This window comes from Pleurodeles waltl, chromosome 4_2 (genome assembly GCF_031143425.1).
Source record: "Pleurodeles waltl isolate 20211129_DDA chromosome 4_2, aPleWal1.hap1.20221129, whole genome shotgun sequence".
NCBI lineage: Eukaryota > Metazoa > Chordata > Amphibia > Caudata > Salamandridae > Pleurodeles > Pleurodeles waltl.
The window spans coordinates 868,056,209-868,078,078 of NC_090443.1; the positions used below are offsets into that span (position 1 = coordinate 868,056,209).

The 21,870-nt window shown below is 44.9% G+C and overlaps 1 protein-coding gene across 1 annotated transcript in view; it reads right to left on the minus strand.

Annotated features, from left to right (window-relative positions):
• The window catches only part of LOC138293413 (dynein light chain Tctex-type protein 2B-like), a 190,650-nt gene extending 177,813 nt beyond the window's left edge, over positions 1 to 12,837 (minus strand). The window contains exon 1 of the mRNA XM_069232635.1: positions 12,703 to 12,837. The gene's annotated coding sequence lies outside the window, so the exon portion shown is untranslated. The remainder of the gene's footprint in view (positions 1 to 12,702) is intronic.
• Positions 12,838 to 21,870: the final 9,033 nt, after the last annotated feature.

The window sequence follows — 21,870 nt, forward strand, 5'->3', positions numbered from 1 at the left end:
CCCACCTCATTAATATTAATGAGGTGGGTCGCAATTTGCGACCCCCTTGAGACTCACAGCACTCACAGGGATGGTGGCCTGCTGGAGACAGCAGACTGCCATGTCTGTGACTGCTTTTAAATAAAGCAGTTTTTTGTTGTTGTAATGCAGTCCGTTTTCCTTAAAGGAAAATGAGATGCATTACAAAACAAAAAAATTCAACGTTTTTGTTTCATTTTTTCAGAGCAGGCACTGCCTGCTCTGAATTTTTTTTTTCCATACCATTCACAAAGGGGAAGGGGTCCCATGGGGACCCCTTCCCTTTTGCGAATGGGTTACGACCAGTGTGACACTGGTGGTAACTGCGATTGCTTTGCCACCGCGTTCGTGGTCACAAAGCAATGCAGCATCGCACTGCGACTCGCAATTAGGAAGGGGAACACCCCTTCCTAATTGCGACTCGCAGTCCCTTTTTGTGAGTCGGTAACCAGGTTCCCGACTCGCAAAACGGGGATTGGGCATCGCGATGTGCTTTTTGCACGTTGCAAACAGTGAAATTCGCTGTTTGCGCCATGCAAAAAGGTTGCTACATCTGGCCTTAATTCTCTAAGCATCCATTTTATAAGTCGATTAAGAAATGCAGTTTGACATGAGGCCGTGCAACTAGGCCAAGACCTTGCTAAATTAAGGCCTAAGATTAATAAAGCTAATACATAATGCATAACCCTTGATATGACATAGTACTACATTAATCAAACATAAGCTCATCATTTCATATTAATGAGTTATTGATAAGTACAGTGCCAGTGCTGCTCAATTCCAGTGCAAACTCAACTGCTAATCATCACATTCCTACAACTACTACACTTTAGATTACTCCAGTCCAGGCAAAGCTGAAAGAATGGTCTGGAAGTGCTGATATTATTTAGTTTTAATGTATGTTTTGTAAACATTCTGCTGGCAGTGCGCGGTGGTGGTTGGCCGCAGGGCCTGGCCACCCTCCCTGTAGCCATGCAACCCCTTCATCTGTGTGCAGTGGGAGCTGGCCACAGGGCATGTCTCTCGGGTGTGAAAATAGGTGTGAGAGGGTGTCTCTGGGTGTGAGAGTAGCTGTCAGAGTGTGTGGGTTTGAGAGTGGTTGTGAGAGAGTCTATGTGAGTGTGAGAATGGGTGTGAGATTGTCTGATTGCTCTCCAAGAGATGAAAGATACATTCAGCTCCACAAAGGATTTCTGATTGTTTTACAATATGGAATCGTAAAGTAAACACACTTGCTTTGCTTTCGACAAGCCCAGGAGTTAGGATAATTTGTCCTTTCCAGAAGTGGAGCTTCAACTGGGGCACCTACTACGTTTATATGTGTAATTGCTTTCTGTTGAGATTTAAGTTCTGTGAAATGAGCATTATGGCCAGAAAGGAATCTCACCTGCTCGCTTATCCAACAATAGTCCACAGTTTTGCACAAACTGTCAATCTAACTGGAGCACTTTCTACTGGTTAGTTAGTAAGTGCCACCTTGTTGGGTTAATGGGTAGTGCGCCCCCCCCCCCCTTGCCCGACCGATTTTGGCCCCGGCGACCCATCCTCCAGGGCCCACTACAATTCAATGGGGTGGGAGTGTGGCCCACCTCCCCTGGCCGATTTCGGCCCCCTTGACCCCATCCCCCGGGTTCTTGCCATATAAAATTTCTTATTTTTTGGGAAGGGGGGCTGTGCAGTTCCCCTCCCCCTCAACTGATTTCAGCCCTGCCGACCCCATCCCCCAATCCCCCAGGGCTTGGCCCTAACCGCCCCACTTTCTCAGGCTGATCTCAGTCCTGGGGATCCCGGCCATCTGTCTTGGGTGCCCAGCAGGGCACCCAGTGTACAATGAGACCGCAAGAGGAGCCTCAATGCTTCCGCGGGACCCAGCCTGCTCCCTGCATCCTGAGGGAGCCGGCACTGTTGTCAGGCAGGGAGCTGCTAAACATGCAGCTCCATGTCTGTGAGAGCAATAGTTTCCTCTGTTTCCCTGTCCCGATGTCTGCGAGTAGGGAAACAGAGAAAACCTCCGCTTCCAACCAACAAGAGCTGTTTGACAGCTCTCGCTTACTGGAAACTGAGGGGCATATTTACAAGCTCCTAGCGCCGCTGGTGCATAACCTTTTCCCATATAAAAAGTGACACACCGGTGGCGCAAGAGGCTTGTAAATAAGTTTCAGAGTGTTCGCTGTGACTTGGCAGGAGTTGTCAAAGCTCCCACCAAGTCAGAGCAAACAGGAGTCGGCCCTTGGGGTTGGCGGTCCCCAGAGCCATCCATGGCTCCTCGAGGGGTGCCTGCAGCAACACTCCAATGTTGTATTTGCCCCCGGGAGGCGATGGTCCCTGGGGCGAGAGGCCCGCAACAGATACCCTTCATTCTTTTACTTCAGCCCCGGGGAGGTGGCGGATCCCGGGGCTGTTGGGGGGGGGGTCCGTGCGGCCCCCATCATTCTAAATAAATGGCCCCAGTGAGGTAGGGGTCCCTGGGGCTGTGGGGGGGGCACATGGCACCTCACATATAATTAAGTATTAGCCCCGAGGACTTGGCAGTCCCCGGGGTTGTGGGAAGGTCCGTAGAGCCCCCCCATTTATTTTACACACTTTACCCCGGGTATGTGGTGGTTCCTGGGACATATAAATGCCCTAGGAGTCGGCCCCGTGCGACCCCCTCCTTTATATTTCACATGCCCCCAGTACCTGGTCAACCTGGGGGCTTTTTCCAAAAGAAGTGCGAGAGCATGTGCTTGTTTTGGTTTTTTAATTTTTGCAGTGGATTCCCAAATTCATCACAAATTTGCTGCATTAATGTTTTTAAAAGTGCTTTTTTGCCCTGACGAGATGCCTCTGGGGCGCCAGCACCAGAGCTAAGGAGTCAGGGTGTCCCTACCCTAGCCCCTTTTCCTATTTATTTATTTTTTCTGGGACTCGGCTGAAGCCAAGCCCCAACATGGCTGCCAACACGGCGCCAAAGATATAGGCAAGTCAAAAAACGTTTTTTCAATGGAAGCATGGTCCTAATTATAACTACCTATATATATATATATATATATATATATATATATATATATATATATAATCTTCCACCTCTTGCTTTGTTGCGGTACTGGCGTGCTACTGAAGGTCAGAGGTGCTGCCAGTGCGTCTGCCACGTAAATTCACATCAAACAAAAGAAAAAAGAAACTCCTGAAATTACAAAAGAGAGGACGTGACCAAGATGCAAGCCGAAACGCGTTAGTTCTTCAGCAAATAAAGGTAGTTTGAGACATCGCTGCCGCTACTGGAGTGCTGAACTCTTTTGTAATTTCAGGAGTTTCTTTTGTTTGATTGATATATATATATATAACCATAGACATATTTTTAAGTGTTAACTGTTATATTTTTATATTCAGAGTGCTTGTGTCAGCACCACCTGCCAGTATGCACGTCCGTCATGTTCCCCCTCTGTCAGTGTTCTGGTGCTGACTCTTTGTCTCTGTCTTAGTGTAAGTACCTTTCTTCTATTATTCAACTAGCCTTGTGTCATTCTCACAGTGCACCTGTCCGATGCCAGTGTCCCATCATTAGCGTTTGCGCCCCATGTCAGCATTCAAGTGTCATTGTTCCCATGTCAATATTGGTGTTCTCATTTCAATGCACCGTGTGCTATTACCCTAGTGTCAGTGTGGATTTTCCTGTGTCAGTATCCCCTGTGTCACTTTCCCCGAGTCAAAGTCCCCATGTCAGCTTTGGAGCTCCTGGGGCAGTGTGCCAGGGACAGTGTTTATCTGACAGTGTTTGTGTTCCTTCGGCATTGCTGTGTGTCATTGCTGGTGTTTCTATGTCTATCTGAGTCCTCCTTTGTCACTGTACATTCTTCACTGTTCCACAAAACCTCATTGTTTGTTTACAAACTACTTGTACCATCCAAAGGTCTACTTTAAGGGATTGAAAGACCCTGTTGGCTCATGGTAAAGATGCATGAGAGATCTTGTGAAGTAAACAGTAGACGGGGATGTTTAATTTTTAGGAATGATAACATGGAAAAAAGGTTGGGAAATAAGAAATTTTGCCGGAGAGAGATCTAATGTAAAAAAGGGAGGGTTGGTGAGTAAAACATGCATTCCACTAATGCATCCACTACAGTGAATTATACAGCATTATGATCACTCCCACATCACTTTTTTGTAGGTGTCCATGCGGTAACAGTTTAATTGATCATTTGAAATTTTTTAAAGCGTGTTTCACTGTGCATTGCTGGTCTTTCATTTTATTTTGCGTTCAGAGATAACGGACATTTTAACATGAGCAAAGCTTTTGTGTTTTGAAAGCAGTCCCTGTCCTTCTGCCAGTTGCATTGAGTGGGGCCAAGCATTTTATGGGGGTGCCCAGCCACGTCAAGCCCAACGGGGCTATAGCAGTGGGCTTATGGATTTGTAAGAGATAAACCGTATTTATACTTTTTTAGCGCCGCATTTGTGTCGTTTTTTGATGCAAAAACGGCGCAAACTTGCAAAATACCATTGTATTTTGTAGGTTTGAGCCGTTTTGCGTCAAAAAGCGGCGCAAATGCGGCGCTAAAAAAAGTATAAATACGTGCCAAAGTCCTTGGCCATAAACAGTGACATAGTAGCTAGCATTGCGCCTGAATATGACATATCTTGGTTCATTTTGTGTATCATCGTGGTCTGCTTTCCAAAGAGAAACATTGGGGCAAGGTTACGAGGGAATCACTGAAGTGCAGGGCGAGCGCTGGGGGAGAAAGCGTGATTATTGTGTAGGACACACAGGCTGAACGGGAACGAGGAGTGGGGATGCAACATGCCTTCCAGTCACTGAAGGCCAGGGCTCTTTTGGCCAGTTGAGGATGAAATCTGTCAGTGTATGAGGGTCAGCTGAACTGGTGTTTAAGGACCATCTTAAGATGAATGATGCTCTCTTTGAGAACTCCGATCAACTGTTAATGAGAATTGTGAACTGCTCAACCTTGTCATTTCATCTTGGTAACCATCAGAAAGGTTATCTGGTTACTAATGTATGATGTGTGAATCTTCTGAATAAAGGAGTTGACGTTTTGTTCATTTCACTATGATATTCTTTACTATCGTGTATCTTTTGTATTTTAAGTATTTGTCTTTAATTGCACCAAATTGCATTGGATACGCACCCCGCTGTTCTCTTTTCAATGTAAATTAATATGTAAAGGTATAATTTGTAATGTCTCTAAGGCTCTTTTTAAACTTGCTTTTGTTTTTTTTTATATAGCATTGTGTGTATTTATCTGTGGCATTTATGCCTCAAACTAGAAAACATGTTGTGCTCTCCTGTAACAGAATTGTCAGGATTGATAACGTAGTGACACGCATGCACAGCAAACACGTAGTTAAAGAGAAGGCACGTCTACATATAGATTCTTTATTTCAACCCACAGCTGGTTTTATTGACAAGATGTGCTAGAAGGTAGAACAAAGCAGTCAAACACCCGTTGTTGTTGTACATGGATACTCAAAGTACGGCCCGCGGGCCTCATGCGGCCCCTCTGACCTTTACATGCAGCCCTTCAAGCAACAGGAGCACTGGGCAGCTGTTTGCTCGACTCTGCACTAACAATAACAATATGAAATACACGCACAATCATTTATTTCAAGCTCAATTGGTCTTAAAGAAAGGAAGTAACTAGGGACTCCTGCACTTAACTTTAGAAACGCCTTCATTTGTAAAGACATCTTGCAACACAAGTGTAAAAGTAAGACAGCCTCTCAAAATTAAAAAAGTGTATTTAGTTAACATGCAGCACCTTTTCGCCTTAGTACAATTTATTTTATAAGTGCATTGAGATGTATCCATTTAAAAGTGATAGTTTTCAAACATAAATTTGGAAACATTAATTATTTCCCTAACCCTGAGAACATCACCAATAGTAAATTAAAGAGACAAGTCACTTGGTATGTGCGCTTTATGGGTGGCCTGGGTTCTATCATACATGAACAACATTACACTTTAATAAATCAAACATAGAAGCAGGTTTTGTGCAGCACACCATGAATCATGTATTTCGAGGTCATCTTAAATGTGATAATGCAGAAAAAGGAGGGAAAGTGAGACTAAACAATTGTCTAGGATCACGCAATTTGGAAAAGTGGGTAAGCTGGGATTAGTTCCAGGTTTTCTGGTTTCCCATTGTTTATTTCAGCCACTAGATGTATATAATTTGCTTCTCCTACACCTACCTTTCCACCAAATCCCCCCAGCCACCCCACCTGAACGCCACTGCCCTGGCATCAATGCGGTCCCATGCACGTCACAGACCAAACTTTTTGGCCCCTGGAAAATGTTTGCGAGTACTCATGTTGTACAACAAACCACACCAATATAGAACTTTAAACATGTGAAGCAAAATAGTGGTATTACTTAAAATGAGCAGGCCAAGGGGAATTCGAAAATGTGCAGCAAACCATGTGAGACCATAAGCATTGGATTTAAATGATCTCATTGATTATCAAGTGAGTTCTACAGAACTTGGGACAAAATTCCCATAAATTCTTGAAGTTGAAACTGAATTGTAAAGACCTGCTGTTTACTCTAACATAATAACATATGGTATCAGAATATCATTGTCAGAATATTGTCTGACATAAATATCGTGGCCTCAAAATAATGATCAACAATCTACACCAGGGGGATGATATTTTTCTAAACGATAGGACGTGATATTTACGTCTGACAATATTTCTGTATATAATACCATACATCGAATCCTTGACAATTACTTTTTGTATAGATGTATTTGTTCAAAAGAATTATTAGTCTGAAAGGCTCCAAAAAGAATAATTAATAACAGCCCATAGAAGAGACCTCTAGGACTTGTTAAGAGATCAAAAAAGTGTTAAGCAATTTGCTTCCTTGTAGGGTATTTTCTCTGGTATATTCGCATAAAGGCTTGAGATGAACCCATACCCATACGTAAGTCATATTTATATCCCGTTAGATGAAAGCTGTTGAACATATACACTCTTTGGTAAATTAGGCATTCATTTTTGCTGTGTTTTGATCATTGCATAGTGGTATGGATAGCATTAGTTACTACATTTGAATCAAATTGTGCTTGTTATGTCCAGGAGGCACCAGCGCCAGGACATTTTACATAATTTGCCCCCACACGGCTCCCCCACTCTAGCAATTCTGGCTACACTCTTGGTGGGAAATATTCATGAGTAATACAAAGTTGTTAAGCACTGGTATTACTTAGTAATACAAAGGTGGTGTGCGCTTAACAGGAAAAAAAAGCTATCACAGTGCACCAGTCGCTTGTGAGGTAGCGAAAACGTCCCTCTTTGTGGGAGACCTGGCAAGAAAAAGTACAACACCTAACAGGTGCTATTTTCAGAAAGGTAACGTAATGTCAAAGATCCTTAGTACAAGGAAAAGGAGAGGACGCAGTGCATGAAACTACCAGTGCCCTAAAAAGGTTTACCTCATGAGCAGGCAATATAGTTTCCATTAAGCTTGCCACAAATTGTGAGGATAAAACTTGCTTCAGAAAATAATAATTTTAAAAGTGCAGCAGGTGGGAATCTTGAGTGTTGTAGAATGCACAAAATAGCTCATCAGGCAAGCAAAGCTTCCACAATCATTGACAAAGACGACAGACTAAAACCGAAGGGAGAGATAATCCACTCCATGTAGACAGAAGGGAGCAAGAAGGCCTGACTGGCTTCCAGAAATCGCAGATGAGAGAAAACAATATCTATTTGTATAAATAATAAAATGCAGGTTACATTAATAAACATTGGAAAAGGAAAGAAAATCTGTGTCTACCTCAGAGTGACACATATTGCCTATTCTGTATTAAATAATCACGATGTTGAGCAACATTTTACAAATTTCAAATTATTATAGTAACTGTAAATTATACTCTGTCTCATCTATTTAGGACCTTCGCCTGACCAGCATATGCAGCTCTATCAACAATTGACCCTTCTCCTACAAGAATTCCGATTTACTTCAGTAATCCTGTTTTATCTATGACCTCCTGCAGCACTTTGGTAAGTAGGACCATGGACCACTCACGCTGCAAGAAGGCATGTTAAGAATAGTTCAGAGTGAGAGTGAATGGGAGTGGTAGTGAGTATGAGTATGTGAAGGATAGTGAGTGAGTTAAAAGAGCAAGTGTGTGTGAGTGAGTAAGAGTGTGTGTCAGTGTGTTATGCTTGTGAGTCTGCCATGGGTTATGACATAGTCAAGGTAATTCTTGGCTTATGGGGGCAACCTTGTCAACATTCCCGCACTGATATACTGGAAGTATTTCTTGGCTTTTGGTGATGCTCATGGCAAAATTATGGTGTTGGCATATCAGGAGTAATTCTTAGTCTCAGGCAGCACAACATAGCATATTGTGGGTATGAGGGAGCACGCCATGAGAAAGTGCTAACCCTTATATACTGGAGGTAATTTTTGTTACATGACTCACCTATGTAAATCTTGGCACATGGTCTTACTCATGACAGTGTTGGCGATCTAGATGACCCATGACAAATTTTGAAAGTAGTAAAGCCTAGAGGGTTCGAGGGGGCTGACCTGTACATAAGCAAGATTCATGAAAATATGAGCTTTGTATTTTCATAAACACTGTTGAATGAAATAACGAGTAGCATGGGCAGAGAGTAGGAACATTAAGAGGTGGCCGCTACCCTTGTTGATGAGCCACTACCAATGTTTTTTTATCAACGTTATGTGAAAATCGTGCTTTGAAATGCACTATTTTTAGGTCGAGCCTACCACCCAGCACAAGCTGTCTGGTTGCATAAGACAAATGGTGAGCCTACCAAGAACATATGTGGGTTTGCAGCCCTCCCATTCTATACCATTGGTTGGCTTTCCTGTCACTCTAATTTGACTGCTTCTTATTTGAGGGTTTTTGGTCACTCCTTTATTTGTTCCTCCCATGAAGCATAGCCTCTTTACCATCTATTTAATTGGCTGGCTTGCTTCACTTCCTCTGCTCACTTTTATGGAACTACCCTTTTCATTTTTAAGCACTCCATGAGAGTGCATGTCTTTTCCAGCTCTCTTCCTCTAGTGCTTCCTCCCCTTCCACTCTCTGCTACTGTGCTTCTCTCTCTCACCACCCACACTTGTGTTGCTCTCTCGCCCGTGTGCTTCTGCCCCCCACAATCCTGTGCTCCACCTTGGTCTCTATTGTCCGTCTTCTCTCCCCCTTGCTACTTTTCCCCTGCCTGCCCACTATTTTGCTACACCCATCAACCCCTCCCCAACCCTTGGATCAGGGGTAAAAAGTGTCCTTTGGTAGGCGTGCACCTGAATGCTGAACATATGTGTTTGCCTACAAAATAACACAAAGGACATTTCACTGCATCTTGTTTTTTTAACCATGCTTCGCAGCAGCCACTATGCTATACTGCGTGGCTAAAAACATTAGCAAAGTCAATAGGCCTTATAGGCAAGACATACTGGCTTTGTCAATGCTTGTTTTCAAAATGTTCTTGGAGGAAAATCTCCCCCCACCCACAACCCGACAATCCTCCTAAGCAGGCTAACTTTAAACACTCACTGGAGTTTGGTGCAAGTACTGTGCCCCGCCTCTTTCAAAGATCCCCAGCGGCCACGGATGCTGAAACCATTTACACGACCGAAGAGAGCTTGAAGACAACTTTGTGGTGGATCTTCAGATTCGCCCCTTTGCATTTTGATGTCAAATGATAAATATTAAATCCTTTTGGACTGTAACACTCGTTGCAATGGATCAGGGTGTAAAGATACCTTTACACAGAGCTTTGGAGTTACATCAGTGGATTTTCCAAAATGTTAGGGGCAAATGGTACTTTGAAACTATACGGTCCTGGAAGTAGTGAGATTCCAGTATTAACCTAGAATAACTCTGTTTATAATTAGTGGTACATGTGTGTAGTGGTACCTGGTGCAGAATTTTCAGTTTCACGATGCTGCGATAATACTCATTGCTGTCACCCCACGCCCAAGAATGTAATGCAGAGCGGGTGATTCCGAGATTCCAGCGGTTGACCTGCCGGCTACACTCAGATCCCAGCAGCCGGCACAAACGCACTGAGCTGTCTTATAAATTTAGCAATAAATATTTACTGGGACAAACGGATTTTGCATCCTCTAAATAATCTATGACAGTTCACTCCTATGATGAAAGTTAAAAGTATTCTGAATGTATTCTTAAACGACCCTGCTTGCTTCATTTATTTAGGGTGTCCTGTGAACTTTCCCCTCATCATAAGAGACAGCGCTTCAAGGCCCGCTACCTCTTTCCAAAGCGCTCAATGATCTGCATCCTGTTGCTATATGCTGTGTTTAGAGAAGCGCCGGAGAGGGGGTTCGGAGGGGGAGGGGGGCTGCTACTGTGAAGGTGATAAAAAAATAGTATTTTTTTTTTTGCATAGCGCTTGCTTCAGCAGTGGTGCCGGTCGTAGCACTTTGGATACCATGTGTAACTTTTAGCACAATTATAGGTGCTATTGAGGGCGCTGAGTGGGGGCCGGGGGAGAAGTACTTTGCTAACACTGAGTGGCACGACTGATGGAGACAAGGAGAAGAGCTATGCGGATGGCGAGTGTTTTATATTCTCAGTGGTACATTCTTTCTTACCCGTCTCCAGCAGGACTGTGACGTGTCCCTCAATAGCATGGACGTAAACTCACCAAAATGCCAGGGGCATGTGACCTTTATAGTCACTCACTCACACACTTACACATGCACACACATTTACACATACAAGCACTGTCTCTTGCATAAACACACTCTCACCTGCAAGAACGCACGTAACATACGTTGAAAAGCATTTCCCTTATCTCATCATCAAGAGAGAACCGTATTCCACCTAATAGTATACATTTTTACTACACTGGTTTTAAATAATATATTCATATTAAGTCTTAGTAAGATAAATAAGAACAAAAGGAAAGTGGAACCTCAACCAATCTCTACAAGGACGAGCTGCCCCTGACACGGACGTTGCCATCTCTGATGCGAGGTGTTGCACTGGCAGTAGCAGGGGTCGCAAGGGGCAAGCCAGGGGGTCACAGCTGGGACGTCCATGCTCAATAGTATGTCATTTATAATTTTTTGGGACTTTCATAAAGCGCTTCACGTTTCCTTCCAGTTGCATCAGAGCGCTGAAAAGTCACCTTGATCGCTTGTAAAGCCGTTGCGATTGGCGAGGCGCCATTTCAGTGGTTTAGACAATCACCCCGATAGTCCAATGCACCCCTTAGAAACGTCCAGTTGTCTGCTGGCGCTCCCACATTGCTTGTTGGGACATTTCTTAATAGTAACATCACTTTACCATCACTGTCACAGACCCCCCCGTGGCCATTGGCATTTATCCAGGCACACAGATGCCGAGTCTAAAGTGTTTTTGAGTGCCCACTCAGCAAACACTTATGTTTTCTGTACAATGACTTGAAGGGCAGGAAGATTTTTTCCTCCACGTGGGGACAATTATATATTTTTTCCGTGCCGGTGAGCACCGTGCCACCAAAGGCGGTCCTGGGCAGGGGAACGAGTGCAGTACATTTGTAATTCACATGGTTCTGCTGTGATGATTTTACCAGAGAGCGTTGCAGGCAAAGATGTGATCCATTTAAAGTATGAACAGGACAGAGATATGAGAAAATGTGGCAGCCGGCCAATGCGATTGGCGATAAAGCACCTTTCCCTTCTGACATAGTTTTAATATAGAAATACGATAGAATTTTCACAAAAATGGACATTAGAATAAACACAGAATTAGAGCCAGCATACAACGAATTGATGTTAATTGAAAAATGATACATTCCAGTCATCCTGTCCATAACACACACCACCAATATGTTTGTGACACATTCTTTTACTTTAAAAGGAAAGCGCCGTCCTTTGCAGAAAATGTAATATTATTTGGTGGCAAATAGATCTTTGCCTTAAGATAATGACTAAAATAAAAAACCTGAGAAAACAGCAAATTATAAATAATGGGTGTAATAACCTACAGAGAGACCTTAGAAATACATGATAGTTCAACTGTTGCGTAAAACTGACTAAGGTTGCTGTCTGAGACGAAGGAAATAAAGGTCTGACTCTTACCATGTTCCTCTCGTTTTTTCTCGTAATGTCTTCTACATCTTAAATTATGAGTAAAGAAAATATATGCAGCACGTTTTTGGCAAAAAATAAAGGTTGAGGAATATTATAGCTACTTAGCAAATGATGATAGAAAAAGCCTCCCCGGTCATTCGCGTTTGTTTACTGTTCTACCTCTTGTAGCATCTAGAGGACCACCAGGGCCTCCGGCTCCTCCCGGGCTCGCCCTCAAGTCTAAATGGCTTTTGTATGCCGTAGGCTCCTTTTACCCTTCTGCCATCATGTTCATATATCTACGTTTCCAGCCCCGAGAGCCTGAATTTTCTATTCTTCTAACTGATCTCTTCTGGGTGGTGGATCTCTACCTGAACCCCTTTCATGTTCCTGAATGCTCACAAATGCACCCACATTGCTCCTGGGTGACCCATCCCCAGATCCATCATACCATAGATATGAACATGCTGCACTCCTTAATAATGAGAGGCGTACAAAAACACAATTCATTGTTGGAAACTGAGAAATGTGGTGCCTTTTGGTTCTTCCTGATTTGTCTTCACTTTAGTTTGCTCCCCACCCATTAATATTAGTGTTACCTGCTCATATGATAGAAACACTTCTCTTACCGTGCGTGGGACGACTTGTCGCGGTGCAGTATTCGCAGCGGAAGGGTCTTCGCCTTCTTTGTCAAAAAATAAAGTTAAGTATTAACAAATCCTAAGCCTTTGAGATAAAATGAGTCGCAGTTACAACCACTTACTGCTCCTTAACATTGTGCCCAGTGTGTACAAGTGGGTTGCCAGCACTCCGGCTATTTATTTTGGCTTCTCTGTTGACGTGCTTGGAGCCCAACCTTCTCAAACAGTGACACGATAACCTCTCACTAGCCCAGTTCACTAAAACAATCAGCTCTGAGCCTTGGCTGCAACACTGAAAATTACTGGGAGAGTGTAGACTTGTTGGAGGCTGTTCAAACTCTTAAGAACGAAATCTTTTGTCCAATTTGAAACATTTACTGAAGGGTGCGGGCCACGCATCTCCCCTGTGGCGCCTGAGTTCAATGTTGTGAACGAGGATGTGTGACCTCCCCCTTTGTGTGTGCAATTAGCCTCTAATTATAGTTAAGGTTTTGTATTTCAGGTGCTGTAGATATTATGTGGCTGTAGAGCTTTGTTACCACCAGGAATAGGGAACATTCCTTATCAGAAATATGAATATATTATATTTGGGGTGCAGTTTATCAGCTGACTGAACTCTGAGGGTTCATGCAATATCGTCATTACTCATGTCAAAGGGACATTTTGGGCCAGGTGTATCAACCTTCTTGCATTCGCAAATACCCCGATTTTGTGTGTGACTGCAAAAAGGCATTAAGGGCCAGATGTATCAAGCAATTTTGCATTCGCAAACGGTGCGAATCGCAAAATTCGGCCATTTGTGAATGCAAAAATGGCTTTCAAGATGTATGAAAGGTATTCGCTGTACAATTTTAAGGAATCGCTAAAATAGCGATTCCTTAAAATTGCGACCCCATTTAGCGATTCTCTAAATAGGAAATCGCAAATAGGGAATTCCTATTTGCGATTTCCAATGCACATGTATCAAGCATTTCCTAAATGCGAATTGGGCATTTAGGAAATGCAATTACCACCAAATCCAATTTGGTGGTAAGCATGTGCAATTTTTAAAAATGCATTATAAATGCATTTTTAAAAATGACATGTAGCACACAAATGCCCTAAGGCATGTGTGTGCTTCATATGTCCGCAAATATTTTTTGGGGTGCATCGGAAGGGGCCTTAGGGACCCAGCACCCTGTGGTTTGCATTATCTAATTTGCAAATTCCTAACTGGAATTCGCAAATTGGGGAATGCAAAACCATTCACACCTATGGGCCGACAGGCCCATAGGGATGAATGGAGTCCCATTCTCTAATTGTGATTCGGTAATAGCGATTGTGAATTTTAAGAAATCGCTATTACCGAATAGCAAATTTCATACATCCCATTTTGCATTTCTTAAATAGCGATTTCGCTATTCAAGAAATGCTAAACCAATCTTTGATACATCTGGCCCTTAGTTATGTACAAAACCCAAATTGGTATTTGGTAACACGTTACCGAATCGCAAGTTGTGTTTGCTACCAAATACTGATTCAGTATTTGGAAGTAACGTGTTCAGGGCTGTGATGGCTGGGATTCCTAGTGGGTTGAAATTTGCAACCCACCTCTTTAATATTCATGAGGTAGGTTGAATTGCGACCCCACTAGGAATCACTAATTTACGAACCTACCTAGTAATACATAGGGGAGTTGGCAAATTACCACACTTGTCGGATAAATACTGGTCACAAATTTCGACCTATATTTTGCAAACAGTGCTACATTTATCTGGCCCTTTATTCCTTATATTTTTTCATACCATCATCCTTTTCACAACCTTCTTTTGAATGTGTGGTCTCGTGCACCTTCTTTGGAGATGGAGACTATGGTTGTAGGTATGAAGGAAAAATGTGAAACCTGTAATGTGAAAAGAAACACACCTTTGTGCTGCTTAGCATTGTAGGCAAATACATTTTTAACAGTGTAATGCATGTGTTTATCAAAAGAGGCTGCAGTTCAGAACATGTAGTAAAATGCAGGCAGACTTGTGCTATCTCACAACAAATTACAGAAGTACATTAAATTGCCATATTGCCATGAGCTAATTATTATGACTTTTTAGGGAAAATGTTATCCAGAAATGGATGTGAAATCCTAGCTTTACGTTCATTGTTTCAGGTGTGTCTTGTATTGTGCTCTGTTACCAACCTTTCACATTGCTCCGTTGTTCTGACAACAGGCATTGTGATGTCATAACCCACCTGTAATAAGTTATTACAGTAAAATACTCATGTAATTTACTACATTGTATTAAGAAATTTGGAAGCAGGATTTTAAACAGACGTTATGCAATCCCACGTGCTCCATGACGTTTAAGGGTTTCCATATCCTTTACTGGAGTGAATTGCTGGCCAATTATTGAGTGATAAAGTTGAAGACTAGTTTGTGGATGTCAGCAAACTCAAATATTGTGGACAAAATATGCATTAGTCCTTTCATGTGATTTTCTGCTGTTTAATTGTACACAGTTAAACGAGGCAAATACACATTAACGTTGAAAACGTGGTGGGAACAGAATTATGTGGGTGGGCCTGTTATGTCCAGGGAGCGGTTGGGATTGGACTTGCATTTATTTATTAAGCAAATACAATTAACTGAATTAATCATACTATAGATCTCATACCTATGGTCCTCAACTGGAGCCACCAATCGAGCCAGGTCACTATTACCTAAGTTCTAGCTTACACTCACTAGGTCACCTCACATACTCACTCAGGCATGCTCACACACAGATACACACAACGATGCGTGATGAAGTCTCAGGAACAGCAAAGACTTCTCTCTGCCAGCACCTGGAGTCTCGGGAAACGCTCCTACTCTGCCCTGTGGTGCCCATCCAGTTCCTGGGACCCTGAAAGGAGAAGCTGGCAGCCTAAGAGGAAGGAATCCACGCACAGAACGCCGTGCGGGGAAAAGATCGACGAGACTCCGATCCGCGGCTGAAGAAACAATGCGCCGCCGGCTTCGCAACTGAAAGTCAACGCTCGCTTGTAACGCGACCGAAGAATTGATGCACGGAGCTAGAGAAACGAGGTGCAGCATCACTGACGGAGGCTGGTGAGATCGCAACCCACGCTGTGTGGTTTTCGGATCATCGTGCGGCTGGATTTCCAACGCAAACACCGCTGGGTGTGTAGAAACAACGCAAGGCCTGCCCGGACCCAAGAGTGCTGACCGGATCGACGCAACGCTCTCCTGCGGAGAGAAGAAACAATGCGCCCGACCCGACAAAAGGAGAAACGACGCAATGTCTCGCTCGTGAGTGAAATTGACGCATCACAAGTCCTTTTTGACACACACTCGCCCCTGCGGGGTTATTTTTGACGCCCCCAAGGTACATTTTCATGCTAAAAGTGTTAGTGTGTGTTTTAAACTACATAAAGACTCTTTTTGCTTTTTTTAAATGATAACTTGACTTGTGTATTGTGGATTTTTGTTGTTTTTGTCTTGTTTTGTTTTGATAAATATTTTCTATTTTTCTAAACCTGTGTGGTGTAATTTTGTAGTGTTTTCATTAAGTTACTGTGTGTGTTGATACAAATACCTTACACCCAGCACTCTGAAGTTAAGCCTACTGCTCGTGCCAAGCTACCAAGGGGGTAAGCAGGGGTTAGCTAAGGGTGATTCTCTTTTACCCTGACTAGAGTGAGGGTCCTTGCTTTGACAGGGGGTAACCTGACTGCCAACCAAAGACCCCATTTCTAACATTGGTGATCAGCAGTTGTGATTGGACTTGTATTTGTACTTGACATACAATTATTAAGTGCACACTAGTGTTTTGAGTTCAGACCACTATGTGACCACATACTACTTGTCTTGTGATTTTTTGCTTTTCTCTTTGGAACTTCTTTTTGTTCTATTTCTCGCTGATCCTTTGACTTACTTTTTTTAAAAACTTCATTTGGGAACTTGTTTTTCTGCCTTTGGAACTTTGCCCTTGTTTTTGAATCTTCATCATGTCACAAGCTGGAGATGCATCAGTTGGAGCTGACTTTGACCTAGAGAAATTGGAGAGGTTTACCAAGGCTCAGTTGAAGCAGTTCTGTAAAAGTTTTGACAGTCCTATTAAGAGCTCATCCAAGAAGGAGGAGCTGCAAAAGGCACTGAGGGTCTGGGTAACAGCCAAGAGCACTGAAGGGCACACAGAGGATGAGGGAGATGAGGGGGAGGAGGGAGAGTGTTCCATACACAATGGTATTGTGGGTGGGCCTGTTATGTCCAGGGAGAAGGTCTCCAGGGCAGGTAGCAGTGTCTCATCTAAGGGTCTGACACCTGAAGAGTTACAGGACAGACAGGCAGAGAGAGAGTACCAATTGGAGCTGGAAAAGCTCAAGCTCAAGATGGAGAGGGAAAGGGAGGACAGGAGGATGACTATTGAAGAAAGGAAGATACTACTGGCTCATGAACTTAGCTTAAATGAGTTAGATCAGAGGAGCCATACTAGTGGAGATGGTGGCAGCAACAGTACAGTGCAGCCTGAAAGAAGGGTACACATCCCAAAAGACCTAGTGAGGGAGTACAAGAGGGAGGATGACATATACTTGTGGTGCAAGGGGTATGAGTCTGCTCTCCACATGAACCTGGTCCCTGAAGCTTATTGGGGGCAGCTCTATGGAAGCACTTTGAGGTAGAGGGGAGGGATACACTGACAGCCTTAGGGGATACTCAGAGTCTCACCTACACTATCATGAAGGATGCCCTACTCACAAGAAAGTGTCTCACCCTTGAGCAGTATAAGGACAAGTTTAGGTCCTCTAAGAAAAAGTAATCCCAAACATGGTTGGAATGTGTTGATTCTTATTGCAGGTCACTGGATGGTTGGGTGAAGTGCAGTGAGGTAACTACGTATGAGGGGCTTTACAATCTGATTGCTTAGGAGTACTTGTACAGTTTATGTTTTCCAGAGCTGTGCCAGCACCTGATTGACAGAAAGCTGACTGATCCCAGGAAGCTTGCACAGGAAGCGGACCGCTGGGAGACCACCAGGGTCCAGAAGAGGTATGGGGGAGACCACGCCAAGGGTGGGCAGGGTCCCTCTCAGAAGAAAGGGGGGTAAAGGTAAACAGGGGGAGTTCTCTAAAGGGCCCCAAACTGATTCCCAGGGTAAGGATTCCCAACCCCCCCAATGAAAAGAAGCCATGGTTCTCCAAAGGGAAGCCAGTGGCAGGTGGTCCCCCATGAAAGTGCTATGCATGTGACCAGGTGGGTTATGTGAGAGGGGACCTCAAATGCCCCAAAAGTAGACCGGCACCAACTGGTGCACCGTCCCAGGGTTTGGCCAGTGTAGCGCTTGGCGAGGAGTTGGTTCCAGGTGGGTGGGAGCCAGCTGAAATGACCCTTGTCTCACTAGGGGGCATTGAGATGGTCCAGAGAACCCTAGTGCCTGAAAACACTAAGAAGTACAGGCAGTGGGTGACCATTAATGGGCAGAGGGTGGAGGCTCTGAGAGACACAGGAGCCAGCATGACTACAGTGAGGAGTCAGTTGGTGTCTGAAGAGCAGATTGATCCCCGGGTACTTCACCAAGTAGCTGCAGTGGACATCTCAGAGCGCCTGTGCAGAGTGGCGCAGGTTCCCTTTGAATGGGGGGGTCTCAGGTTCCTTGAAGGTAGCTGTGAATCCAAACATGCCTGTTGATTGTTCGCTAAGCAATGACCTGGAGGATTCCCCTTGGCAGGAGGTGGAACACAGGTCTCACCTGGAGATGTTGGGTCTGCCTGGGTGGGTATGTGTATCCACCCGGTCAATTGCAGCCTGTCAGGGTAATCAAGAGCCCCTGGAGCCTGAAACAGTGGCCCAGGGGACCGCCAAGAAGAGGAAGGGCAGGAGGCGTGGAAACCCGGCCCTAGAAGTTCCCACGGTCCAGGAGGAGGCAGAACCTGAGGGTAACACTCCAGAACCTACAGGGCAACAGGCTGAACTGGGGGAGGTCCCTGAGCTGTCGCAGTGGCAGCAGGAAGGGGGGCCCACCAGGGAATTATTCTGTGCAGCACAGAAGACATGCCCTACTCTGGAGGGGTTACGGCAGCAAGCTACAGACCAGGTGGCTGGCAAGGAGCCAGGATCACACCTGATTTATTGGGAGGATGACCTAAGGTTCCTGAGCCTGGGTCAGCCCGAGTGCTGGTGGTACCCCAGTGCTTCAGGGCCTTCCTACTGGAGTTGGCTCATGATGTGCCTTTAGCTGGACATTTGGGGCGGAACAAGACCTTTGAGAGGCTTGCCACCCACTTTCACTGGCCCTTAATGCGTAGGCACTCAGATGCACATTGCAAGTCTTGTCAGACTTGCCAGGCAAGTGACAAGAGTGGGGGGGAAATGTAAGGCTCCCCTCTAACCTTTACCTGTTGTCAGTACTCCCTTTGAAAGGTAGGCATTGACATTGTGGGGCCTCTGGATCCCAAGACAGCCATGGGCAACAGGTTCATCCTGGTCTTGGTGGATCATGCCACTCGGTACCCAAAGCCATTCCTTTGAGATTAATCACTTCCCCAGTGGTGGGTCGTGCTTTGATGGGGGTTTTTACCCACATGGGGTTCCCCAAGGAAGTGGTATCTGATAGGGGTACCAACTTCATATCCACGTATATGAAGTCTCTGTGGAAGGAGTGTGGGGTAACCTACAAGTTCACCACCCCTTACCACCCCCAAGTAATGGTCTGGTTGAGAGATTCAACCACACCTTGAAAGGCATGATCATGGGACTGTCAGAGCCCTTCAGGTGGAAGTGGGACGTCCTCTTGCCATGCCTTCTGTTCGCCTACAGGGAGGTGCCTCAAAAGGGACTTGGGTTTAGTCCCTTTGAGCTGATTTATGGCCACCTTGTGAGGGGACCTTTGAGTCTGGTGAAGGAGGCTTTGGAAAAAGCTCCTAGTAAACCCCCCAGGTTGTATTCAGTTACATGCTGGCTTTGAGAAACCAGACTGCACCCGCTTCAGGAGTCTCGCACAGGAGAACCTGGAAGCAAGCCGGGAGGATATGAAACTGTGGTATGACCAGAATGCCACTCTGGTTGAGTTTCAACCTGGTCAGAAAGTGTGGGTGATGGCACCAGTGGAGCCTAGGGCGCTCCAGGATAAGTGGACTGGGCCATTTGAGGTGGTGGAGCGCAAGAGTGAAGTCACTTATCTGGTGGACTTGCAGTCTCCAAGGAACCCTTTAAGGGTCCTGCATGTCAACCGCCTCAAACCTCACATTGAGCGGACTGAACTGTCCATGCTCCTTGCGACTGATGATGGGGTAGAGGAGGAGAGTGAGCCTCTTCCTGACCTCCTGTCTGCAGGAGAAAAAGATGGGTCAGTGGAGGGAGTGATCCTCTCTCCCTCCCTGAATGAGGAGCAGCAGGGTGACTGTCGCCATGTGTTGGGACAGTTTGCCTCACTGTTTTCCCTTATCCCAGGAGTCACACACTTGTGCACACATGATGTGGACACTGGGGACAGTACACCTATTAAACAGAAAGTTTACAAGGTGACTGACAAGGTCAGGGCATGCATTAAGGATGAGGTATCCAAAATGCTTACCCTCGGGGTTATTGAGCACTCCAGCAGTCCTTGGGCCAGCCTAGTGGTATTGGTCCCAAAGGTTGCTGCACCTTGTGCCACTCCAGAACTCAGGTTCTGTGTGGACTACCGGGGACTCAATGTGGTAAGCAAGACTGGCGCACACCCAGGGCCGGCTTTAGGACTGGTGGCGCCATGTTCGACAGTTTATTGTGGCACCCCTAACCCCATGACCGCCTCCTTGGGTTCACTCACTACCACCCAGCAAATGTGCCCCTCATTTCTCCTTCACTCCCCTTTCACATACATGCATCTGTTTTAAAGCACTTGTAAAGGCTGGCTTTACCAATCCACTCAGCTAGCCACATAAAATATAGGGGCACATTCAAGAGCCCCTAGCGCCATTCTAACGCCACATTAGCGTCATTTTTCTCAAGATAATGTGGCATTAGAAGGCCTAAAATGCAGTGCCATATTTACAAAGTGGCACAATACATGCATTGCGCCACTTTGTAACCCTTTGCGCTACATTATGCCTGCACCAGGTATAATGTAAGCAAAGGGGGCATAACCCCATTAGGGGTGCCAAAATTTTTTTGCAAATAAATCTGACACATTTCTTTGCGGCATTTGTTTCCAGCACTTTTAACATCTGCTCAGAGCAGGCATTAAAAGGAGGCTTCCATTGGTGAAAATGAGCCTCTGGGTGCTTTGCAGGATTAGCGTCAACATTTTTTATGCTAATCCTGCAATGCGCCGGACTAGCATAAAAACTTCTGATGCTAGTCCCCTAACTACCGCCATGGTGCGCTGTATTTTAAATATTACATACACATGGTGGTGTTAGTGGGGGTGCTAAGGGGCGCAAGAAAAGTGGCGCAGCACTGTGTGCAGCACCACTTTTTTCAAATATGCCCCATAGGGCAGTGCTTAATTTGTAAATAAAAAGGTACCGGTGCCGAAAGCCCTCCTCTTAAACACGCGGCTGCTGCAATTAGAGGTGTGAACATGGAATACAGAGGTAGCATAATTCTGAAGCCATCTCGGACCTCTTCAATCCATTTACAGGCACTCCCTGCCCCTTCAGCTCACTCTTGCAGATTTCTGCCTTTTTTCCATTGTGACGCTTTTTTGTTTTTCTCTTCCTCCATCTTTCTCATATGTGTCTTTTTCTGACAGTAAATGCTTGAGGCAGAAAAATAAGCACCGGCTCTCAAGTGCCGTTGCTCCGCACCAGAAACATCAAGCACAAACTAAGCACTGCCATAGGGGCATATTTAAGACCCCCTAGTGGCAATCTAACGCCACATTAGCGTCATTTGTTTACACTATTGTGGCGTTGGAAGGCCAAAAATGCTGCGCCATACTTACAAAGAGGCGCAATGCATGCATTGCACCACTTTGCAACCTTTTGCGCTACATTATGCCTGCGCCAGGCATAATGTATGCAAAGGGGGCCAGAAAAATGACGCAAAGAAATCAGTCGGATTTCTTAGTGCCATTTTTTCCGGCACTTTTAACACCTGCTCAGAGCAGGCATTAAAAGGAGGGTTCCATTGGTTACAATGGGCGTCTGGGTGCTTTGCAAGATTAGCGTCAAAACCTTTGACGCTAATCCTGCAAAACGTCG